Source organism: Ascaphus truei, chromosome 10 (genome assembly GCF_040206685.1).
Source record: "Ascaphus truei isolate aAscTru1 chromosome 10, aAscTru1.hap1, whole genome shotgun sequence".
NCBI classification, from domain to species: domain Eukaryota; kingdom Metazoa; phylum Chordata; class Amphibia; order Anura; family Ascaphidae; genus Ascaphus; species Ascaphus truei.
The window spans coordinates 64697266-64724495 of NC_134492.1; the positions used below are offsets into that span (position 1 = coordinate 64697266).

General features: G+C 51.5%; 1 protein-coding gene across 1 annotated transcript in view; it reads left to right on the forward strand.

Annotated features, from left to right (window-relative positions):
- LOC142503347 (LIM homeobox transcription factor 1-alpha-like) overlaps positions 1 to 27230 on the forward strand; it is a 149435-nt gene that overhangs the window by 57232 nt on the left and 64973 nt on the right.

The following is a 27230-nucleotide window of genomic DNA, read 5'->3' on the forward strand; positions in this document are numbered from 1 at the left end:
TCCCAAACACCGAGAGCCTCTAATGCTGCGTGTGTGGGACATTGTACTCTCGCCCCAAACACCGAGAGCCTCTATTGCTGCGTGTGTGTGTGTGGGACATTGTACTCCCGTCCCAAACACCAAGATCCACTAATGCTGAATGTGGGACATTGTACTCTCGCCCCAAACACTGAGATCCTCTAATGCTGCGTGTGTGGGACATTGTACTCCCGTCCCAAACACCGAGAGCCTCTAATGCTGCGTGTGTGGGACATTGTACTCTCGCCCCAAACACTGAGATCCTCTAATGCTGCGTGTGTAGGACATTTTACTCTTATCCCAAACACCGAGATCCTCTAATGCTGCGTGTGTGTGGGACATTGTACTCCCGTCCCAAACACCGAGATCCTCTAATGCTGAGTGTGGGACATAGTACTCTCGCCCCAAACACCGAGAGCCTCTAATGCTGCGTGTGTGTGGGACATTGTACTCTCACCCCAAACACCGAGAGCCTCTAATGCTGCGTGTGTGTGTGGGACATTGTACTCTCACCCCAAACACCGAGAGCCTCTAATGCTGCGTGTGTGTGTGGGACATTGTACTCTCGCCACAAACACCGAGACCCTCTAATGCTGCGTGTGTGGGACATTGTACTCCCGTCCCAAACTCCGAGATCCTCTAATGCTGCGTGTGGGACATAGTACTCTCGCCCCAAACACAGAGATCCTCTAATGCTGCGTGTGTGCGGGACATTGTACTCTCGTCCCAAACACCGAGATCCTCTAATGCTGCGTGTGTGTGGGGCATTGTACTCTCGCCCCAAACACCGAGAGCCTCTAATGCTGCGTGTGTGGGACATTGTACTCTCACCCCAAACACCAAGAGTCTCTAATGCTGCGTGTGTGGGACATTGTACTCCCGTCCCAAACACAGAGAGCCTCTAATGCTGCGTGTGTGGGACATTGTACTCTCACCCCAAACACCAAGAGTCTCTAATGCTGCGTGTGTGGGACATTGTACTCCCGTCCCAAACACCGAGAGCCTCTAATGCTGCGTGTGTGTGGGACATTGTACTCCCGTCCCAAACACCGAGAGCCTCTAATGCTGCGTGTGTGTGCGGGACATTGTACTCTCGTCCCAAACACTGAGATCCTCTAATGCTGCGTGTGTGTGTGGGACATTGTACTCTCGTCCCAAACACCGAGATCCTCTAATGCTGCGTGTGTGGGACATTGTACTCTCGTCCCAAACACTGAGATCCTCTAATGCTGTGTGTTTGGGACATTGTACTCTCGCCACAAACACCGAGATCCTCTAATGCTGCGTGTGTGGGACATTGTACTCTCGCCCCAAACACCGAGAGCCTGTAATGCTGCGTGCGGGACATTGCACTATCATCCCAAACACCGAGATCCTCTAATGCTGTGTGTGTGGGACATTGTACTCCCGCCCCAAACACCGAGATCCTCTAATGCTGCGTGTGTGTGTGGGACATTGTACTCTCGTCCCAAACACCGAGATCCTCTAATGCTGCGTGTGTGTGTGGGACATTGTACTCTCGTCCCAAACACCGAGATCCTCTAATGCTGCGTGTGTGTGTGGGACATTGTACTCCCGTCCCAAACACAGAGAGCCTCTAATGCTGCGTGTGTGTGGGACATTGTACTCCCGTCCCAAACACAGAGAGCCTCTAATGCTGCGTGTGTGCGGGACATTGTACTCCCGTCCCAAACACCGAGATCCACTAATGCTGTGTGTGGGACATTGTACTCTCGCCCCAAACACCGAGATCCTCTAATGCTGCGTGTGTGGGACATTGTACTCTCATCCCAAACACCGAGATCCTCTAATGCTGTGTGTGTGGGACATTGTACTCTCGCCCCAAACACCGAGAGCCTCTAATGCTGCGTGTGTGGGCGGGACATTGTACTCTCGTCCCAAACACCGAGATCCTCTAATGCTGCGTGTGTGTGTGGGACATTGTACTCTCGTCCCAAACACTGAGAGCCTCTAATGCTGCGTGTGTGGGACATTGTACTCTCGCCCCAAACACCGAGAGCCTCTAATGCTGCGTGTGTGCGGGACATTGTACTCTCGCCCCAAACACCAAGAGCCTGTAATGCTGCGTGTGTGGGGCATTGTACTCTCGCCCCAAACACCTACAGCCTCTAATACTGCGTGTGTGTGGGACATTGTACTCTCGTCCCAAACACCGAGATCCTCTAATTCTGCGTGTGTGTGGGACATTGTACTCCCGTCCCAAACACCGAGAGCCTCTAATGCTGCGTGTGTGGGACATTGTACTCCCGTCCCAAACACAGAGATCCTCTAATGCTGCGTGTGTGTGTGGGACATTGTACTCCCGTCCCAAACACAGAGAGCCTCTAATGCTGCGTGTGCGGGACATTGTACTCCCGTCCCAAACACCGAGATCCTCTAATGCTGCGTGTGTGGGACATTGTACTCTCATCCCAAACACCGAGATCCTCTAATGCTGTGTGTGTGGGACATTGTACTCCCGTCCCTAACACTGAGATCCTCTAATGCTGCGTGTGTGGGACATTGTACTCTCGCCCCAAATACCGAGAGCCTCTAATGCTGCGTGTGTGGGCGGGACATTGTACTCTCGCCCCAAACACCGAGATCCTCTAATGCTGCGTGTGTGTGTGGGACATTGTACTCTCGTCCCAAACACTGAGAGCCTCTAATGCTGCGTGTGTGGGACATTGTACTCTCGCCCCAAACACCGAGAGCCTCTAATGCTGCGTGTGTGCGGGACATTGTACTCTCGCCCCAAACACAGAGAGCCTGTAATGCTGCGTGTGTGGGGCATTGTACTCTCGCCCCAAACACCTACAGCCTCTAATACTGCGTGTGTGTGGGACATTGTACTCTCGTCCCAAACACCGAGATCCTCTAATTCTGCGTGTGTGTGGGACATTGTACTCCCGTCCCAAACACCGAGAGCCTCTAATGCTGCGTGTGTGGGATATTGCACTCTCGCCCCAAACACCTAGAGCCTCTAATGCTGCGTGTGTGGGACATTGTACTCCCGTCCCAAACACAGAGATCCTCTAATGCTGCGTGTGTGGGACATTGTACTCCCGTCCCAAACACAGAGAGCCTCTAATGCTGCGTGTGTGGGACATTGTACTCTCGTCCCAAACACAGAGAGCCTCTAATGCTGTGTGTGGGACATTGTACTCTCGCCCCAAACACAGAGAGCCTCTAATGCTGCGTGTGTGTGGGACATTGTACTCCCGTCCCAAACACTGAGAGCCTCTAATGCTGCGTGTGTGCGGGACATTGTACTCTCGTCCCAAACACTGAGAGCCTCTATGCTGCGTGTGTGTGGGACATTGTACTCGCGCCCCAAACACCGAGAGCCTCTAATGCTGCGTGTGTGTGGGACATTGTACTCTCGCCCCAAACACAGAGAGCCTCTAATGCTGCGTGTGTGTGGGACATTGTACTCTCGCCCCAAATTCCGAGAGCCTCTAATGCTGCGTGTGTGGGACATTGTACTCTCGCCCCAAACACCTACAGCCTCTAATACTGCGTGTGTGTGGGACATTGTACTCTCGCCCCAAACACCTAGAGCCTCTAATGCTGTGTGTGTGTGGGACATTGTACTCTCGCCCCAAACACCTAGAGCCTCTAATGCTGTGTGTGTGTGGGACATTGTACTCTCGCCCCAAACACGAGAGCCTCTAATGCTGCGTGTGTGTGTGGGACATTGTACTCTCATCCCAAACACCGAGAGCCTCTAAGGCTAAGGCCCCGCTCCCAGAGACAGCGCGCCCGCATTGCATACAGGCGGGGCGCTGACATACACAGACCGCGATATGCGGTCTGTAGGGAGCGGGAGGTGGGCGTGGCTTGAGCGGAGGGACCCGCTACTCTCCCCCCCCCCCCCCCCCTCCACGGCTCAGGCTGCTGATTGAAAGTAAGTAAAGCAACACACACACATACACACAGACAGGCACAGGCACACGCAGGCACTCATACACACACACACACACAGAAAGAGGCAGACACTCACACACTCAGGCTCACACATACACACACACAGACAGGAACGCACGCACTCAGACACACACACAGACAGGCACGCACGCACTCAGACACACACACAGACAGGCACGCACGCACTCAGACACACACACACACACAGAAAGAGGCAGACACTCACACACTCAGGCTCACACATACACACACACAGACAGGAACGCACGCACTCAGACACACACACACACACAGAAAGAGGCAGACACTCACACACTCAGGCTCACACATACACACACACAGACAGGCACGCACGCACTCAGACACACACACACACACAGAAAGAGGCAGACACTCACACACTCAGGCTCACACATACACACACACAGACAGGCACGCACGCACTCAGACACACACACAGACAGGCACGCACGCACTCAGACACACACACAGACAGGCACGCACGCACTCAGACACACACACACACACAGAAAGAGGCAGACACTCACACACTCAGGCTCACACATACACACACACAGACAGGAACGCACGCACTCAGACACACACACAGACAGGCACGCACGCACTCAGACACACACACAGACAGGCACGCACGCACTCAGACACACACACACACACAGAAAGAGGCAGACACTCACACACTCAGGCTCACACATACACACACACAGACAGTAACGCACGCACTCAGACACACACACACACACAGAAAGAGGCAGACACTCACACACTCAGGCTCACACATACACACACACAGACAGGAACGCACGCACTCAGACACACACAGGCACGCACGCACTCAGACACACACACAGACAGGCACTCACGCTGCTTTCACTCCACACTCCTCCCCGCTCCCCGAAGCCTCTCCTCCTCCCGAAGCCTCCCCTCCCCATTGGCTCACAGCCACACCACGTGACGCGTCAATGCTAGGGATCACCATTCTCTTGTATCCCCTAGCGGCTGACGCGCCACAGCGTGTAGTGAGCTGTGCAGCCAGGGGGGACCGGGACCGGCTCGGGAGGATTCCCCTGCTGGTGGGGAACTCGCGTGTGGCCGCCCGCGCCTCCGGGCGCACCGGGTCCCAGGCCTAATGCTGCGTGTGTGGGACATTGTACTCTCGTCCCAAACACCGAGAGCCTCTAATGCTGCGTGTGTGTGCGGGACATTGTACTCTCGCCCCAAACACCGAGAGCCTCTAATGCTGCGTGTGTGGGACATTGCACTCTCGCCCCAAACACAGAGATCCTCTAATGCTGTGTGTGTGCGGGACATTGTACTCCCGTCCCAAACACCGAGAGCCTCTAATGCTGCGTGTGTGGGACATTGTACTCTCGTCCCAAACACCGAGAGCCTCTAATGCTGCGTGTGTGTGGGACATTGTACTCTCGTCCCAAAAACCGAGAGCCTCTAATGCTGTGTGTGTGGGACATTGTACTCTCGTCCCAAACACAGAGAGCCTCTAATGCTGCGTGTGTGTGTGGGACATTGTACTCTCGTCCCAAACACCGAGAGCCTCTAATGCTGCGTGTGCGGGACATTGTACTCCCGTCCCAAACACCAAGAGCCTCTAATGCTGCATGTGTGGGACATTGTACTCTCGTCCCAAACACCGAGAGCCTCTAATGCTGCGTGTGTGGGACATTGTACTCTCATCCCAAACACCGAGAGCCTCTAATGCTGCGTGTGTGTGGGACATTGTACTCCCGCCCCAAACACCGAGATCCTCTAATGCTGCGTGTGTGGGACATTGTACTCTCATCCCAAACACCGAGAGCCTCTAATGCTGCGTGTGTGTGGGACATTGTACTCCCGCCCCAAACATCGAGAGCCTCTAATGCTGCGTGTGTGTGTGGGACATTGTACTCTCGTCCCAAACATCGAGAGCCTCTAATGCTGCGTGTGTGTGTGGGACATTGTACTCCCGTCCCAAACACCGAGAGCCTCTAATGCTGCGTGTGTGTGGGACATTGTACTCTCGTCCCAAACACCGAGAGCCTCTAATGCTGTGTGTGTGTGGGACATTGTACTCTCGTCCCAAACACCGAGAGCCTCTAATGCTGTGTGTGTGTGGGACATTGTACTCCCGTCCCAAACACCGAGAGCCTCTAATGCTGTGTGTGTGTGGGACATTGTACTCCCGTCCCAAACACCGAGAGCCTCTAATGCTGCGTGTGTGTGTGGGACATTGTACTCTCGTCCCAAACACCGAGAGCCTCTAATGCTGCGTGTGTGTGGGACATTGTACTCTCGTCCCAAACACCGAGAGCCTCTAATGCTGTGTGTGTGTGGGACATTGTACTCCCGTCCCAAACACAGAGATCCTCTAATGCTGCGTGTGTGTGTGGGACATTGTACTCCCGTCCCAAACACAGAGAGCCTCTAATGCTGCGTGTGCGGGACATTGTACTCCCGTCCCAAACACCGAGATCCTCTAATGCTGCGTGTGTGGGACATTGTACTCTCATCCCAAACACCGAGATCCTCTAATGCTGTGTGTGTGGGACATTGTACTCCCGTCCCTAACACTGAGATCCTCTAATGCTGCGTGTGTGGGACATTGTACTCTCGCCCCAAATACCGAGAGCCTCTAATGCTGCGTGTGTGGGCGGGACATTGTACTCTCGCCCCAAACACCGAGATCCTCTAATGCTGCGTGTGTGTGTGGGACATTGTACTCTCGTCCCAAACACTGAGAGCCTCTAATGCTGCGTGTGTGGGACATTGTACTCTCGCCCCAAACACCGAGAGCCTCTAATGCTGCGTGTGTGCGGGACATTGTACTCTCGCCCCAAACACAGAGAGCCTGTAATGCTGCGTGTGTGGGGCATTGTACTCTCGCCCCAAACACCTACAGCCTCTAATACTGCGTGTGTGTGGGACATTGTACTCTCGTCCCAAACACCGAGATCCTCTAATTCTGCGTGTGTGTGGGACATTGTACTCCCGTCCCAAACACCGAGAGCCTCTAATGCTGCGTGTGTGGGATATTGCACTCTCGCCCCAAACACCTAGAGCCTCTAATGCTGCGTGTGTGGGACATTGTACTCCCGTCCCAAACACAGAGATCCTCTAATGCTGCGTGTGTGGGACATTGTACTCCCGTCCCAAACACAGAGAGCCTCTAATGCTGCGTGTGTGGGACATTGTACTCTCGTCCCAAACACAGAGAGCCTCTAATGCTGTGTGTGGGACATTGTACTCTCGCCCCAAACACAGAGAGCCTCTAATGCTGCGTGTGTGTGGGACATTGTACTCCCGTCCCAAACACTGAGAGCCTCTAATGCTGCGTGTGTGCGGGACATTGTACTCTCGTCCCAAACACTGAGAGCCTCTATGCTGCGTGTGTGTGGGACATTGTACTCGCGCCCCAAACACCGAGAGCCTCTAATGCTGCGTGTGTGTGGGACATTGTACTCTCGCCCCAAACACAGAGAGCCTCTAATGCTGCGTGTGTGTGGGACATTGTACTCTCGCCCCAAATTCCGAGAGCCTCTAATGCTGCGTGTGTGGGACATTGTACTCTCGCCCCAAACACCTACAGCCTCTAATACTGCGTGTGTGTGGGACATTGTACTCTCGCCCCAAACACCTAGAGCCTCTAATGCTGTGTGTGTGTGGGACATTGTACTCTCGCCCCAAACACCTAGAGCCTCTAATGCTGTGTGTGTGTGGGACATTGTACTCTCGCCCCAAACACGAGAGCCTCTAATGCTGCGTGTGTGTGTGGGACATTGTACTCTCATCCCAAACACCGAGAGCCTCTAAGGCTAAGGCCCCGCTCCCAGAGACAGCGCGCCCGCATTGCATACAGGCGGGGCGCTGACATACACAGACCGCGATATGCGGTCTGTAGGGAGCGGGAGGTGGGCGTGGCTTGAGCGGAGGGACCCGCTACTCTCCCCCCCCCCCCCCCCCTCCACGGCTCAGGCTGCTGATTGAAAGTAAGTAAAGCAACACACACACATACACACAGACAGGCACAGGCACACGCAGGCACTCATACACACACACACACACAGAAAGAGGCAGACACTCACACACTCAGGCTCACACATACACACACACAGACAGGAACGCACGCACTCAGACACACACACAGACAGGCACGCACGCACTCAGACACACACACAGACAGGCACGCACGCACTCAGACACACACACACACACAGAAAGAGGCAGACACTCACACACTCAGGCTCACACATACACACACACAGACAGGAACGCACGCACTCAGACACACACACACACACAGAAAGAGGCAGACACTCACACACTCAGGCTCACACATACACACACACAGACAGGCACGCACGCACTCAGACACACACACACACACAGAAAGAGGCAGACACTCACACACTCAGGCTCACACATACACACACACAGACAGGCACGCACGCACTCAGACACACACACAGACAGGCACGCACGCACTCAGACACACACACAGACAGGCACGCACGCACTCAGACACACACACACACACAGAAAGAGGCAGACACTCACACACTCAGGCTCACACATACACACACACAGACAGGAACGCACGCACTCAGACACACACACAGACAGGCACGCACGCACTCAGACACACACACAGACAGGCACGCACGCACTCAGACACACACACACACACAGAAAGAGGCAGACACTCACACACTCAGGCTCACACATACACACACACAGACAGTAACGCACGCACTCAGACACACACACACACACAGAAAGAGGCAGACACTCACACACTCAGGCTCACACATACACACACACAGACAGGAACGCACGCACTCAGACACACACAGGCACGCACGCACTCAGACACACACACAGACAGGCACTCACGCTGCTTTCACTCCACACTCCTCCCCGCTCCCCGAAGCCTCTCCTCCTCCCGAAGCCTCCCCTCCCCATTGGCTCACAGCCACACCACGTGACGCGTCAATGCTAGGGATCACCATTCTCTTGTATCCCCTAGCGGCTGACGCGCCACAGCGTGTAGTGAGCTGTGCAGCCAGGGGGGACCGGGACCGGCTCGGGAGGATTCCCCTGCTGGTGGGGAACTCGCGTGTGGCCGCCCGCGCCTCCGGGCGCACCGGGTCCCAGGCCTAATGCTGCGTGTGTGGGACATTGTACTCTCGTCCCAAACACCGAGAGCCTCTAATGCTGCGTGTGTGTGCGGGACATTGTACTCTCGCCCCAAACACCGAGAGCCTCTAATGCTGCGTGTGTGGGACATTGCACTCTCGCCCCAAACACAGAGATCCTCTAATGCTGTGTGTGTGCGGGACATTGTACTCCCGTCCCAAACACCGAGAGCCTCTAATGCTGCGTGTGTGGGACATTGTACTCTCGTCCCAAACACCGAGAGCCTCTAATGCTGCGTGTGTGTGGGACATTGTACTCTCGTCCCAAAAACCGAGAGCCTCTAATGCTGTGTGTGTGGGACATTGTACTCTCGTCCCAAACACAGAGAGCCTCTAATGCTGCGTGTGTGTGTGGGACATTGTACTCTCGTCCCAAACACCGAGAGCCTCTAATGCTGCGTGTGCGGGACATTGTACTCCCGTCCCAAACACCAAGAGCCTCTAATGCTGCATGTGTGGGACATTGTACTCTCGTCCCAAACACCGAGAGCCTCTAATGCTGCGTGTGTGGGACATTGTACTCTCATCCCAAACACCGAGAGCCTCTAATGCTGCGTGTGTGTGGGACATTGTACTCCCGCCCCAAACACCGAGATCCTCTAATGCTGCGTGTGTGGGACATTGTACTCTCATCCCAAACACCGAGAGCCTCTAATGCTGCGTGTGTGTGGGACATTGTACTCCCGCCCCAAACATCGAGAGCCTCTAATGCTGCGTGTGTGTGTGGGACATTGTACTCTCGTCCCAAACATCGAGAGCCTCTAATGCTGCGTGTGTGTGTGGGACATTGTACTCCCGTCCCAAACACCGAGAGCCTCTAATGCTGCGTGTGTGTGGGACATTGTACTCTCGTCCCAAACACCGAGAGCCTCTAATGCTGTGTGTGTGTGGGACATTGTACTCTCGTCCCAAACACCGAGAGCCTCTAATGCTGTGTGTGTGTGGGACATTGTACTCCCGTCCCAAACACCGAGAGCCTCTAATGCTGTGTGTGTGTGGGACATTGTACTCCCGTCCCAAACACCGAGAGCCTCTAATGCTGCGTGTGTGTGTGGGACATTGTACTCTCGTCCCAAACACCGAGAGCCTCTAATGCTGCGTGTGTGTGGGACATTGTACTCTCGTCCCAAACACCGAGAGCCTCTAATGCTGTGTGTGTGTGGGACATTGTACTCCCGTCCCAAACACCGAGAGCCTCTAATGCTGTGTGTGTGTGGGACATTGTACTCCCGTCCCAAACACCGAGAGCCTCTAATGCTGCGTGTGTGTGTGGGACATTGTACTCTCGTCCCAAACACCGAGAGCCTCTAATGCTGCGTGTGCGGGACATTGTACTCCCGTCCCAAACACCGAGAGCCTCTAATGCTGCGTGTGTGGGACATTGTACTCTCGTCCCAAACACCGAGAGCCTCTAATGCTGCGTGTGTGGGACATTGTACTCTCGTCCCAAACACCGAGAGCCTCTAATGCTGCGTGTGTGTGGGACATTGTACTCTCGTCCCAAACACCGAGATCCTCTAATGCTGCGTGTGTGTGGGATATTGTACTCTCATCCCAAACACCGAGAGCCTCTAATGCTGCGTGTGTGGGGGATATTGTACTCTCATCCCAAGCACCGAGAGCCTCTAATGCTGCGTGTGTGTGGGACATTGTACTCCCGCCCCAAACATCGAGAGCCTCTAATGCTGCGTGTGTGTGTGGGACATTGTACTCTCATCCCAAACACCGAGAGCCTCTAATGCTGCGTGTGCGGGACATTGTACTCCCGTCCCAAACACTGAGATCCTCTAATGCTGCGTGTGTGTGGGATATTGTACTCTCGTCCCAAACACCGAGAGCCTCTAATGCTGCGTGTGTGTGGGACATTGTACTCCCGCCCCAAACATCGAGAGCCTCTAATGCTGCGTGTGTGTGTGGGACATTGTACTCTCATCCCAAACACCGAGAGCCTCTAATGCTGCGTGTGTGGGACATTGTACTCTCGTCCCAAACACCGAGAGCCTCTAATGCTGCGTGTGCGGGACATTGTACTCCCGTCCCAAACACCGAGAGCCTCTAATGCTGTGTGTGTGGGACATTGTACTCTCGTCCCAAACACCGAGATCCTCTAATGCTGCGTGTGTGTGGGATATTGTACTCTCGTCCCAAACACCGAGATCCTCTAATGCTGCGTGTGCGGGACATTGTACTCCCGCCCCAAACATCGAGATCCTCTAATGCTGCATATGTGGGACATTGTACTCTCGCCCCAAACACCGAGATCCTCTAATGCTGCGTGTGCGGGACATTGTACTCCCGCCCCAAACATCGAGATCCTCTAATGCTGCGTATGTGGGACATTGTACTCCCGCCCCAAACATCGAGATCCTCTAATGCTGCGTGTGTGGGACATTGTACTCTCGCCCCAAACACCGAGATCCTCTAATGCTGCGTGTGAGTGGGACATTGTACTCCCGCCCCAAACATCGAGATCCTCTAATGCTGCGTGTGTGGGACATTGTACTCTCGCCCCAAACACCGAGATCCTCTAATGCTGCGTGTGAGTGGGACATTGTACTCTCGCCCCAAACACTGAGATCCTCTAATGCTGCGTGTGTGTGACATTGTACTCTCGCCCCAAACACCGAGATCCTCTAATGCTGTGTGTGTGGGACATTGTACTCTCGTCCCAAATCCTGATCTTGCGCTCTGGAAGAACTTTGACTGCTCCTGTACGTTCCCCTCACTGCCTGAGATTATATCGGGGTGCAGTATTTGGCTACTCAGCATAGTTTACTTCAAGTCAGGGTGCTGGATTCAGGCGGCCGGACGGTGAGGCAGCAGCGTGATAATGATGGGCGCCTGGAACATTTGTAGTACAACTCAATAACTCCTCATGTCCCCTGGCACGGGGACACCTCACACACATACATGACATAGTTGTAGCTTGCTTTACATACTCTTGGTTACTCATGACACAGTGTTTCATTAGGTGCCCACTCAAAGGGAGGTGCACATACTTGGCTGCGTTACTTGCATTGGACCAGGCCTCCCTTCGGAGTAACGTCCGTCTACTTTGGGACCTTATTGGGATTCTGGCTGGTTCTGTGTAGGTTACTACTATACCCCATTCCTGATGGGAACTGCAACTTCCTTACTGATTGGGGAGAACACATAGGTGGATCCGCTGGCACCCGAGAGCCTCTGGATGTGGCATAAATGTCTCCCTCTCTTTGGTACCTGTGTGTTTCTGTTGGCCATCTAAGTGGGATCCTATAAGGGCACTGTCCATATCTGTAACATGACAAACAAATGGGGGTCTGATCTCTCCTATTACTTCATGAATGTAATCCCTATCCCTCCTCCCCGATGCTCCTCTCCTCTTGTCCTCCAGGAACCTACCCTTGCAGAATCTTCCTCCGTTGCTATTTACTCCTGGGGACATCAGTATCCCTGTGGCATCACAGGATGGGGCACAGCATTTGCTCTTTTGCTATTAACCCCTTGTAGCAAACCGGTAACTCCACTGAGGGGGGAGGGGGTTACTGTACATGTATTTTTGCTCATTTTGCAAATTGGATTTTCAGAGTGACCAAGATTAAATGGTAGTTTGAGGGTTCTGTGATGAGATCATGTGATATGTGAGGTCATATATAGTGTCTTCAGTGATGTAATATGTGAATTGTATCCAAACACAGACACAAACCCGCTCCTTGATCTCAGGAACATTCATGCAAAATATGGTTACCGTATCTTATGAGGTGTACAAATGGTTAGCGACCAGACATACAACTTTCCAACATATATAGTAGATCAGGGGTGCGCAAACTGGGGGGGGACACCCCCCAGGGGGGGACGTGGGATTTTCTAGGGGGGGTGCGGCGGTTGCAGAGGACCCACGCTATTCCCCCAGGTATGTAAATGAAATGCCGGGGGAGGCCCCTGCAACTTCCCTTACCTGCCCTCAGAGAACAGGGGGGAGCGCAGGGAAGGGGGAGCACGGGCATGGGGGAGCGCGGGCAGGGGGGAAGCAGGCAGGGGGGAGCACAGGCAGGGAGGAGCGCAGGCAGGGGGGAGCGCAGGCAGGGAGGAGCGCAGGCAGGGGGGAGTGCGGGCAGGGGGGAAGCAGGCAAGGGGGAGCGCAGGCAGGGGGGAGCGCGAGCAGGGGGGAGTGCGGGCAGGGGGAAGCAGGCAGGGGGAAGCAGGCAGGGGGAAGCAGGCAGGGGAAGCAGGCAGGGGGGAGCGCGGGCAGGGGGAAGCAGGCAGGGCGGAGCGCGGGCAGGGGGGGGATGTAGGCGGGGGGAGTGCTGACAGGGGGGAGCGCGGGCAGGGGTGAGCGCGGGCAAGGGGGAGCGCGGGCAGGGGGGAGCGCGGGCAGGGGGGAGCGCGGGCAGGGGGGAGTGCGGGCAGGGGGAGGGCGGGCAGGGGGGAGCACGGGCATGGGGGAAGCAGGCAGGGGGAGCGCGGGCAGACGGGGGGGATGTAGGCGGGGGGGAGTGCAGGCGGGGGGAGCGCAGACGGGGGGAGCGCAGACGGGGGCACCAACTAAAAAGTTTCCGCACCACTGTAGTAGATGAGGCAAAACGAAAGGGCCCTTTCCCCTGAACATATGAATCCTCTCTGTGCCTCTCTGTGCCTCTCTGTTCCTCTCTGTGCCTCTCTGTTCCTCTCTGTGCCTCTCTGTTCTTCTCTGTGCCTCTCTGTTCCTCTCTGTGCCTCTCTGTTCCTCTCTGTGCCTCTCTGTTCCTCTCTGTGCCTCTCTGTTCCTCTCTGTGCCTCTGTTCCTCTCTGTGCCTCTCTGTTCCTCTCTGTGCCTCTCTGTGCCTCTTTGTTCCTCTCTGTGCCTCTCTGTTCCTCTCTGTGCCTCTTTGTTCCTCTCTGTGCCTCTCTGTTCCTCTCTGTGCCTCTGTTCCTCTCTGTGCCTCTCTGTTCCTCTCTGTGCCTCTCTGTTCCTCTCTGTGCCTCTCTGTTCCTCACTGTGCCTCTCTGTGCCTCTCTGTACCTCTCTGTTCCTCTCTGTTCCTCTCTGTGCCTCTCTGTGCCTCTCTGTTCCTCTCTGTGCCTCTCTGTGCCTCTCTGTTCCTCTCGGTGCCTCTCTCTCGGTGCCTCTCTGTTCCTCTCTGTTCCTCTCTGTGCCTCTCTGTGCCTCTCTGTGCCTCTCTGTTCCTCTCGGTGCCTCTCTGTTCCTCTCTGTGTTACGTTGTGTGCCAGACACAGCAAAAGCAAATATCACTTGTGAGCGCAATCACGTCTCAGACAGGTCTGTAACCCTGCCCTTCCCCAATATCTGTTAGCATACAGTGTTTCCACTGCAGCCAGGGATTCTGGGAAATGACATGCAAATGAGCACAGTGCATCATTGTTTACTTCATGTGCATTTTGACATGGAACCCCTACAAGATTATACCTGCTGTATTACACAGCTTACAGGCACAGCCGGGGTTAAAGAAGTGCAGAGCAGCACAACCTACTCACAGACAGTTGTTTTAGGTCTCATGAAAAGATGTGAAGCTGGAATAGCTTTCAGCCACACATTAACTAAAGACAGTGACAAAACTCCTGCTATACAGTAGGAAGCCTGACTAACATCTGACAGTGAAACATTGAGCTGAAGCATTGAGCTGAAGCACGCCTCTTTGGGTTGATACACCGCCCTTACCATGTTGAAGATGGGGATTAACCCTCTCAGTGCCAGGATCTGCAAGCTTGGCTGTTATCCCGACTACAAGCCCGCGTGTCCGGCCCGTTGGGAAGCGGTAACTGTGTTTAACTTTCCAGCCGGGGGCTGTAATTGGTACAATAAACACAAGCTGTAAAAAGTAATTTGGGGGGGGGGGGGGGGGAAGGGTTTATTTACAAAGCAGGAAATTAATGCAGCCATAAAGCAGGAGCGAGGATCTCCTTATGATGATTCCTTTAATTACAAACCAAATATTGAAAGAGACAGGGGTAATAAAAACCAGGGCCAAACTGTTAATAAGCTTCGCTGCACGGCTGAGTGGCCGCATTACATAATGTGCAGGCTATTCTTTATGCCTTTCGTGCCTGGACGATACTAAGGCTATAGCAGTGTTTTACAAGTGGGGTTCCGGGGGACCCTTGGGTTCCCTGGTGTATCCCTAAAGGGTTCCCTGCAATTTTCGGGTCATTTGAAAATTGTTCCAAATACAGAAGTATTTACAATGTATTTGATCTCAGACGCACTATTAGAGAGGGTTGGGGTTCCTTACAATGCATCTGATCTCAGACGCGCTATTAGAGAGGGTCGGGGTTCCTTACAATGCATCTGATCTCAGACGCGCTATTAGAGAGGGTTGGGGTTCCTTACATTGCATCTGATCTCAGACGCGCTATAAGAGAGGGTTGGGGTTCCTTACAATGCATCTGATCTCAGACGCGCTATAAGAGAGAGTTGGGGTTCCTTACAATGCATCAGATCTCAGACGCGCTATTAGAGAGGGTTGGGGTTCCTTACAATGCATCTGATCTCAGACGTGCTATTAGAGAGGGTTAGGGTTCCTTACAATGCATCTGATCTCAGACGTGCTATTAGAGAGGGTTGGGGTTCCTTACAATGCATCTGATCTCAGACGCGGTATTAGAGAGGGTTGGGGTTCCTTACAATGCATCTGATCTCAGACGCGCTATTAGAGAGGGTTGGGGTTCCTTACAATGCATCTGATCTCAGACGCGCTATTAGAGAGGGTTGGGGTTCCTTACAATGCATCTGATCTCAGACGTGCTATTAGAGAGGGTTGGGGATCCTTACAATGCATCTGATCTCAGACACAAGGGTTGGGGTTCGCAATATAATTATAGGATTTCTTAACCAACAGAAGGTTAAAAAAAACTCTGGGCCCTTGGGTTAAAATGCTAGATTTACAGAATGCAGCATTGAAAGACCCGTTTTGCATGAATATTTACTGCAACAAATCACTATCTGTGTATAGCTGACTATCCTACGAAGCTTACACTGTAATTAATGTTACCCGAGACATACTGTAGCAAATTCAAGTACTACTAATACCACGACCTGAGCCATAGGAAGACGAGAAATCTTCCTCAAGGTCCCCAGGAGGTGGCAATGGGCCGCAATCCTTCCTCCTACGGGCAGCAGCTGAAATACACTGAGGCATGAGACTTCCTACCAGCGCGGGCGGAACTTCCATCCTGGTGGAGAATGTCAGGTTTCCATTTTGCAATGTTCCTGGTACACATGGAATGTCCGCTTTATGGGGGAAGACAGTAACACAGCAGGTAGCCCCCAGGGAGGCAGAGACAGGGCTGACCCCTGTGTTACCATCGGAGCCGCGGGCTCCGAGCAGAGTTTATTAACACCACGCTGTGTGCGAGACGTCAGATATTCCTTCTTTTAGCGTCTGGGTCAAACACAAGACACTTTTCAATCAAGTTACACACATTTGATGCACATGTCCATGGTGGCTGGGATAATGCAACCACAATGTATGTATAGACTTCAATAGTCCAAGAGACGGCAGAGCGCTCCCTGAATCATGCAGTTTATTGGTGAAGAATCAGAGTACAACGCTTCAGGTCCATCCCGGGAGCCATGTCAGGCGCGGGGAGAATAATAGCAGCCCAGAGCGGCCACTGATACTTAAAAACTGGAGGATTAAAGCATCAAGACCCCATTATCACGTCAGCACCTTGTTACCCTTCCCTAAATCCAGTATTGTTCCATAGTACTCGGCCCGTATTACATCCTCTCAGCCGAGGCATTACCATGCTGGCTCCCCAGGGAGAGCACAGTGTTAGCCGTGGTCGTGACACAGACAGCGTAGATACAACGATCACACACAGGCCACATAGTGGCTGCAATGGGGTCCCCGCTGTGTCACCAGCGGGGACGTGAGACATGGCCGCGCAGTCCCACAATAAAGACAAGCAAGACTGTGATCAGCTGATTACAGAATGCAACAGGTCGACTTGCAGAGCAACCTACGGGACATGACGGACCGATCGTAGCCCGTCACACTGAGGCCCCCCGAGACAGCAACGGGGTCAAGGAGACGCCTTATTAAATAAAAACCCCGCGTGTGAGCACATTCTCACGTCTCAGACAGGTCTGCATCCCTGCCCTTCCCCATTATCTCTTAGCAACGAATGCATCCACTGCAGCCAGGGATTCTGGGTAATGACATGCGAATGAGCACACAGTGTCTTCTTTTGCTTCTCGTCCGTTTTAACATGGACCCCCTATATGGTTATACCTGCCGCATTACACAGCTTTTCAGCACTGCCTGGGTTAAAGAAGTGCAGAGCCAGTAACCCCACTCACAGACAGCTTTTGACCTTTTTGGGCCTGAGGACGGTTAAACTGGCTTTGCAATGTGAAGCTGGAATAGATTTAAAGCGCGCAGTATATAAGTTACCGTGGGTAAGACATCGTCCCGCCCGTGTTCTCCAGCATGAAATACAACGCAATTATTACTCAATACGACAAAACTGTTTTCCACGTGTCCTGTCACTGGTCAATCGTTGTCATGTCAATGACGTGGCGGTGTCCTTCAAACGGCACATCTCCCGGAGAACGTTATCTCAGACGTGCCACATTATACCTCCCTCACTGACTTTTATGGTGTGTAACTGCTGAGAAATATACAGCCAGGATATGGCATCTGTCCTTCCAATTAAAAAGCCGCCCTTCAAATAACAGACATATGTGCGCGAGCCGGGCCGGGATTTTATACATTTCTTTTATTACTTCGGGGGATTTGGCCGCGTGGGGCATTTCCCCTTTAGTATTCTTTCATTTTATGGTGGCACTTGGGGGATAATTCAATATCCAACCGCCAAGAACACCAGAGTCCTGTCTGATCCCAGAGGTCCCGCTAACCCCGTGTCTGCTACAATCCCACCCCCGCTCCGCCAATCCATCGTCTACACGGGGGCAGTCTCTGCTTTGGACTAATTAGTTAGTGATCATTTTGATTAGAAGTCTCGTCTTTTACTTCTTCATTTTAACATCTGGACTTTGTTCTTTTGAACTTATTGCTCCATTGGGTTGAACCCACAAGGGACCTGTCAGCATGGAAAATCATAGCGGATAAGAGCCATATTGTAAATTAAATGAATAAACTAAACCATACCACCCCTTTTCCATGACTGCTTAAACCCTCTCTAATAGCGCATCTGAGATCAGATGCATTGTAAGGAACCCCAACCCTCTCTAATAGCGTGTCTGAGATCAGATGCATGTCTGAGATCAGATGCATTGTAAGGGACCCCAACCCTCTCTAATAGCGCGTCTGAGATCAGATGCATGTCTGAGATCAGATGCATTGTAAGGAACCCCAACCCTCTCTAATAGCGCGTCTGAGATCAGATGCATTGTAAGGAACCCCAACCCTCTCAAATAGCGCGTCTGAGATCAGATGCATTGTAAGGAACCCCAACCCTCTCTAATAGCGTGTCTGAGATCAGATGCATGTCTGAGATCAGATGCATTGTAAGGGACCCCAACCCTCTCTAATAGCGCGTCTGAGATCAGATGCATGTCTGAGATCAGATGCATTGTAAGGAACCCCAACCCTCTCTAATAGCGCGTCTGAGATCAGATGCATTGTAAGGAACCCCAACCCTCTCAAATAGCGCGTCTGAGATCAGATGCATTGTAAGGAACCCCAAACCTCTCTAATAGCGCGTCTGAGATCAGATGCATTGTAAGGAACCCCAACCCTCTCTAATAGTGCGTCTGAGATCAGATGCATTGTAAGGAACCCCAACCCTCTCTAATAGCGCGTCTGAGATCAGATGCATTGTAAGGAACCCCAACCCTCTCTATCAGCGCGCCTGAGATCAGGTGCATTGTAAGGAACCCCAACCCTCTCTAGCAGCGCGTCTGAGATCAGATGCATTGTAAGGAACCCCAACCCTCTCTAATAGCGCGTCTGAGATCAGATGCATTGTAAGGAACCCCAACCCTCTTAAATAGCACGTCTGAGATCAGATGCATTGTAAGGAACCCCAACCCTCTCTAATAGCGCGTCTGAGATCAGATGCATTGTAAGGAACCCCAACCCTCTCAAATAGCGCGTCTGAGATCAGATGCATTGTAAGGAACCCCAACCCTCTCTAATAGCGCGTCTGAGATCAGATGCATTGTAAGGAACCCCAACCCTCTCTAATAGCGCGTCTGGGATCAGATGCATTGTAAGGAACCCCAACCCTCTCTAATAGCGCGTCTGAGATCAGATGCATTGTAAGGAACCCCAACCCTCTCAAATAGCGCGTCTGAGATCAGATGCATTGTAAGGAACCCCAACCCTCTCTAATAGCGCGTCTGAGATCAGATGCATTGTAAGGAACCCCAACCCTCTCTAATAGCACATCTGAGGTCAGATGCATTGTAAGGAACCCCAACCCTCTCTAATAGCACGTCTGAGATCAGATGCATTGTAAGGAACCCCAACCCTCTCTAATAGCGCGTCTGAGATCAGATGCATTGTAAGGAACCCCAACCCTCTCTAATAGCGCGTCTGAGATCAGATGCATTGTAAGGAACCCCAACCCTCTTAAATAGCACGTCTGAGATCAGATGCATTGTAAGGAACCCCAGCCCTCTCTAATAGCGCGTCTGAGATCAGATGCATTGTAAGGAACCCCAACCCTCTCAAATAGCGCGTCTGAGATCAGATGCATTGTAAGGAACCCCAACCCTCTCTAATAGCGCGTCTGAGATCAGATGCATTGTAAGGAACCCCAACCCTCTCTAATAGCGCGTCTGGGATCAGATGCATTGTAAGGAACCCCAACCCTCTCTAATAGCGCGTCTGAGATCAGATGCATTGTAAGGAACCCCAACCCTCTCAAATAGCGCGTCTGAGATCAGATGCATTGTAAGGAACCCCAACCCTCTCTAATAGCGCGTCTGAGATCAGATGCATTGTAAGGAACCCCAACCCTCTCTAATAGCACGTCTGAGGTCAGATGCATTGTAAGGAACCCCAACCCTCTCAAATAGCGCGTCTGAGATCAGATGCATTGTAAGGAACCCCAACCCTCTCTAATAGCGCGTCTGAGATCAGATGCATTGTAAGGAACCCCAACCCTCTCTATCAGCGCGCCTGAGATCAGGTGCATTGTAAGGAACCCCAACCCTCTCTAGCAGCGCGTCTGAGGTCAGATGCATTGTAAGGAACCCCAACCCTCTCTAATAGCGCGTCTGGGATCAGATGCATTTTAAGGAACCCCAACCCTCTCTAATGGCGCGTCTGAGACCAGATGCATTGTAAATTCTTCTGTATTTGGTACACATTTCAATTGACCTGAGAATTACAGGGTATCCTTTTGGGGAGACCGCGGAACCCCTGTTGAGAAACACTGGTGTGGTACAATATAATTAGAAGTTTATTGATAAATCATTATAAATATATATAAAAAACTAAAATGTAACCTAGTACTTTCTGGCATTCTTTATAAGTATTTGGCTTGCCCACCTTACAAACGAAAGCTCATATTCTACGTTAACATACAATGAGCTAATTGATATATTAGTTCAGGTTACGGTGTATAATTAAAGTTAACCCTTGCCGTTCTCCATGGAATTCCTGCTCCCCCGTTACTGTGTCTCCGTATCCACCAGCGGCTGAGAGAAGACGTCACGGAGAGTCAGCCGTGCCCACCGGGCATTGATAAAGGTCAGAGGTCGGGCCGCAGTGTTATAAGGCAGGGGAAGGGTCAGATGTAATCAGACCAAACCTCGGTTGGATAACAAGTTTGTACACATCACAAAGTGTTCCCTTTCAGACACCGCGTCTCCGCACGGGATCGGCTAAACCTTCTTTTTCCATCAATCAGAGATAACTGATAATAATAATAATATCGTCTCCACTTTGGAGAAGGAGCGTCTCAGTGAGTACAGACTCAGCGAGTAAAGGCTCTGACTGATAACAATCACACTGAGTGTGCGACGGGGGAACCTGGTGCGATTCCCGGCGTCGGCTCCTTGTGACCTTGGGCAAGTCACTTTATCTCCCTGTGCCTCAGGCACCAGATACTTGGAGTGTAAGCTCTGCGGGGCAGGGACGGTGCCTGTAACATTGCTACGTGCTGCGTCCCGCGCGCTGTGCTGTCATTGTGACGCTTTGTGTCCCATCGGGAGAAAAGCGCTAATAATAAGGTTATTGTTGTATAAAATACACAGTGACATTGTGAGTTGTGGTCAGGCGTGAAAACATTGTTCATACAACCCTACTATGTACACTATATCCTATACTGAGGGCCCTTTCCTATATTGTCCCAAGTAGCCGTTCTGTTCCTCAGGAGACTGTATAGAATTAACCCCTACGTGACTTTCCTTTCGCTTGTCACTGTGTGACGTCTTCTTTGAGTTTGGTCTATTTCTCGTCATCTGTGGTTCCCAGCGCTCTCTGCCGCCATTTATAATGTCCCCGCGGAAATTCCCACGGTTCCCCTGTAACTGAATCTCTCGGGAAGCAAATCCCTCCTTTTCATTATGTTAGTGCAGGGATCGTGTATTAAACACAAGGCACTGACACCCCACAAACTGCATCATGTGCCCCTCACAAGCAGGTTTGCAGATCCTGAACTGTTCACCTCGGCGCTCCAGCATCGTAGGGGTTAAACGCCCCCACTGAATATAAAGCCATATTATCTTATATGGGGCAGAAGTGGCCTCACACTGAGCATCTCATTGTGAGAGCATCTGATACCAAGCCAGGGCTGTCTGCGTCTCCCGGGGAACGCTCCCATCAGCACATGACACTGCCTGCCTCAGCACATGGCACACAGTGCTGGTGCTGGCCGCTGGTGGGTATGCATTGTGTTGCATGCTTGTATCCCACCAGCTCCCATTCATTCTGACCTGAATGTTTATTATAAGGGGGCTTTGCTTAGGTTTGGGCCGAGCTCGCCTTCCGCATGGGGGACAGTTAGAGCCAAACACGGCACACACGTTCATGTACACTCAGCACAGAGCATATATTTTACCTGTATATGATATGTGTATATTATACCTGTATATGATGTGTATATTATACCTGTATATGATATGTGTATATTATACCTGTATATGATATGTGTATATTATACCTGTATATGATATGTGTATATTATACCTGTATATGATATGTGTATATTATACCTGTATATGATATGTGTATATTATACCTGTATATGATATGTGTATATTATACCTGTATATGATGTGTATATTATACCTGTATATGATATGTGTATATTATACCTGTATATGATATGTGTATATTATATCTGTATATGATATGTGTATATTATACCTGTATATGATATGTGTATTTTATACCTGTATATATGTGTATATTATATCTGTATATATGTGTATATTATACCTGTATATGATATGCATATATTATACCTTTATATACCTGTATATGATGTGTATATTATATCTGTATATATGTGTATATTATACCTGTATATGATATGTATATATAATATAGGCATACAATAGAAAATGTTCATTAGCAGAGTGCTGTTACTGTAGTTACAAAAAAAGTATCAAGTGACTCCTATATATTGACTGAGTAATCTGTATGTGTGCTATATAGTATATATAAAACAGTGTGTGTAATATGCAGAGCAGTGTGTGTAATATGCAGAGCAGTGTGTTTAACGTGCAGCTCAGTGTGTGTAATATGCAGAGCAATGTCTGTAATATTCAGAGCAGTATGTGTAATATGCAGATCAATTTGTATAACATACAGAGCAATGGGTAATATGCAAAGCAGTGTGTGTAATATGCAGAGCAATGTGTGTAATATGCAGAGCAGTATGTATAATATGCAGAGCAGTGTGCGTAATATGCAGAGCAATGTTTAATATGCAGTGCAGTGTGTGTGTAATATGCAGAGCAATGTGTGTAATATTCAGAGCAGGGTGTGTAATATGCTGAGCGATATGTGTAATATGCAGCGCAGTATGTGTAATATGCAGAACAGTGTGTAATATGCAGAGCAATGTGTGTAATATTCAGAGCAGGGTGTGTAATACTCAGAGTTGTGTGTGTAATATGCAGAGCAATGTGTATAATACGCAGAGCAGTGTGTGTGTAATATGCAGAACAGTGTGTGAAATATGCAGAGCAATGTGTGTAATATGCAAATCAGTGTGTGTAATATGCAGAGTTGTGTGTAATATGCAGAGCAATGTGTGTAATATGCAGAGTAGTGTGTGTAATAGGCAAATCAGTGTGTGTAATATGCAGATCAGTGTGTGTAATGTACAGAGCAATGTGTAATATTCAGAGCAGAGTGTGTAATATGCAGAGTTGTGTGTGTAATATGCAGAGCAATTTGTGTAATATGCAATACCAGTCCTCAAAAGCCACGGCGGGTCAGGTATCACGGATATCCCTGCTTCAGCACAGGTGGCTCAATCAGTGCCTCAGTCAAAGACTGAGCCGCTGATTGAGCCACCTGTGCTGAAGCTGGGATATCCTGAAAACCTGCACTGTTGGGGGGCCCTTGAGGACTGGAGTTGCCCCCCCTCCCCCCCCCTGCAGCTAGCGCCGGATTTCGCCGCACTGGGAATGAGCAAAAGGTTCCTTGTGCCGAGCTGTGACCGACAGCGCAATACAGAGAGAATTCCTTATTACACAGCGCTGTGACTGACAGCGCAATACAGAGAGAATTCCTTATTACACAGCGCTGTGACCGACAGTGCGGCGATCCAGCGCAATACAGAGAGAATTCCTTATTACACAGCGCTGTGACTGACAGCGCAATACAGAGAGAATTCCTTATTACACAGCGCTGTGACCGACAGTGCGGCGATCCAGCGCAATACAGAGAGAATTCCATATTACACAGCGCCGCGGGCTGAGCCCCCAGACACATCGCTGCCTTTGTTCAGGGGTCTTGTTAAGTATTAACTAGAGAAAGGCTGTGCCCGGCCCACTCCTCCTGACTGGAGCCGGCCTGCGGTGCCTCATTTCTCTCTCTCAGTTGGGTCGCGGCCCTCTGTGCTCCCAGCCAAAAATAAATGAACCCGCTCATATTTGGGGAGGCTTAACTCTCCCGTGGTTGCCAGGTATTAAACGGAAGCTTGTCTGTCACAGGGGGAGAGGGGGGGTGAGTCGTGGTAACAGCTAATCTGGTGAGGGGGAGCGGTGATACACGGGCAGACCCCAAAGTAACGTCTGACCAGAGGAATTTCATGCACAATGAAGACGTGCCCATATATTATGCCGTACGTTTGGTAAGGGCCGGGGGGCCGGGGGGGCCGGGGGGGCCGGGGGAGAGACAGCCCGCGGATAAGTTCACTCAAGACGATGATTCGATTTGATGGATTCTCTACCAGATGGACAGGAGAAAATAATAAAGAAGTGGCCGGTCAGGGGCAGACGTATTTGCACGACACGCAAAGCGCCATATTCAAGTTTTGTAACGTGTCTTTCCCAAAATATTCAGTTAAAAGGCTTAATGTATGCGCGCCACAGAGTGACACCCGAGGGAGAGGGGGTAGAATCACTTTTATTGACCAACCTCTCACGGTCCTTCATAGGGTTATCCATTTTAAGAGCTCTTATTATATGAATGCGTGGTATAGTATATGAGTAAGGGGTATAGGATATGAGTAGGGGGTATGGGATATGAGTAGGGGGTATAGTATATGAGTAAGGGGTATAGGATATGAGTAGGTGGTATAAGATATGAGTAGGTGGTATAGTATATGGGTAAGTGGTATAGGATATGAGTAGGTGGTATAGGATATAAGTAGGTTTTATAGTATATGATAAAGGGGTTTAGGATATGAGTAGGGGGTATGGGATATGAGTAGGGGGTATAGGATATGAGTAGGGGGTATAGTATATGAGTAGGGGGTATAGTATATGAGTATGGGGTATAGTATATGAGTATGGGGTATAGGATGAGTAGGGGGTATAGGATACGAGTAGGGAGTATAGGATATAAGTAGGTGGTGTAGTATATGAACATGAGGTCGATAAACGTCATTGTTTTTCCCTTGATAAATCTGCTGCACTAGTTTCGGAGATTTGCTTACGAAGAGCAGCTCTCAAAGTGCGATCCCACAGGGAATGGAAGTGGCGATCCCACAGGGAATGGAAGTGGCGATCCCACAGGGAATGGAAGTGGCGATCCCACAGGGAATGGAAGTGGCGATCCCACAGGGAATGGAAGTGGCGATCCCACAGGGAATGGAAGTGGCGATCCCACAGGGAATGGAAGTGGCGATCCCACAGGGAATGGAAGTGGCGATCCCACAGGGATTGGAAGTGGCGATCCCACAGGGAATGGAAGTGGCGATCCCACAGGGAATGGAAGTGGCGATCCCACAGGGAATGGAAGTGGCGATCCCACAGGGAATGGAAGTGGCGATCCCACAGGGAATGGAAGTGGCGATCCCACAGGGAATGGAAGTGGCGATCCCACAGGGAATGGAAGTGGCGATCCCACAGGGAATGGAAGTGGCGATCCCACAGGGAATGGAAGTGGCGATCCCACAGGGAATGGAAGTGGCGATCCCACAGGGAATGGAAGTGGCGATCCCGCAGGGAATGGAAGTGGCGATCCCGCAGGGAATGGAAGTGGCGATCCCGCAGGGAATGGAAGTGGCGATCCCACAGGGAATGGAAGTGGCGATCCCACAGGGAATGGAAGTGGCGATCCCACAGGGAATGGAAGTGGCGATCCCACAGGGAATGGAAGTGGCGATCCCACAGGGAATGGAAGTGGCGATCCCACAGGGAATGGAAGTGGTTTGCGGCTGAACCAGAACTCGCTAATCCTGTGTATTCCAAATGAGCATCTTGCAGACGCCTCTTGCAGTGACGGCCCGACTCCTGTATACACCCATCCCTGCATTCCTCCGCAGCTGCACTTCCTCCTGTCCCCAGAGCTAAACAAAGTCTCGCCCCTTTCCCCTTTCCTGGGGGTGTTTAATAGAATGGTTAATCCTTTAGTTTAATTAAAGGAAAATAAAAACAGGGTACGTGAGCCGGCTATTGTTCTTCTCCTGGAACAGAATGTCAGCCGGTAAGTTCTCCATAGGGGGGATAAGGCCATGGAGGAATCTGTAAGGTCCCTGTACTAAATCCTCTTATCCCATTCCCTCCTCTTTCCACAACCTCCCTGCGGAGACATGGCTGGCTGGGGGACACGCAGCTCACTGTCTGTCTCTGCGGCTGTAGCTGCGCTGTAATGGGTTAATCAGTGTTTGTTGTGGAACGGGCTTGTTCTTCGAGAAGGGCGTCCCTGTCCAAATCCGTCCCGCTGCAATCTCCCGGGTTTTGAACGCCAAATCCGCCGTCCCCCGAATCTGCCGTTGGATACAATCCCAGAGGATTTTTACGTTTCCATATTGAATCCGAAATCCGCACTCAGATTGTTAAACAATCTCTCTCCTGAAGCAGGGACTGATTGAGCCCTCGTTCTGAAGCAGGGATATCCTGAAACCCTGACCTGTTGGTGGCCCTGGATGACTGGAGTTGCCCCCGCCTGAGTTAAAGGGTTACAGTATGCAACGTTCTGCAAACGTAAACAAAGAAACCCCATATACACCCCAATGTGACACATTCATTCGTTTATTACTATATATTTTTTTCTATATTTTCTCCTCTCCTAAGTTCGGGTCGTGTAGTTCGATCCTTCGGCCACAACATGTTAATCTGCAGCCACGTCAAGGTCACGTCAAGGTGTTCCCCCTCCTCTCCATGCTGCTGGCCTGTATCACTGCCGTGTTCCCCCTCCTCTCCATGCTGCTGGCCTGTATCACTGCCGTGTTCCCCCTCCTCTCCGTGCTGCTGGCTATATCACTGCCGTGTTCCCCCTCCTCTCCGTGCTGCTGGCTATATCACTGCCGTGTTCCCCCTCCTCTCCGTGCTGCTGCCTGTATCACTGCCGTGTTCCCCCTCCTCTCCGTGCTGCTGGCTGTATCACTGCCGTGTTCCCCCTCCTCTCCGTGCTGCTGGCTATATCACTGCCGTGTTCCCCCTCCTCTCCGTGCTGCTGGCTATATCACTGCCGTGTTCCCCCTCCTCTCCGTGCTGCTGGCTATATCACTGCCGTGTTCCCCCTCCTCTCCGTGCTGCTGGCTGTATCACTGCCGTGTTCCCCC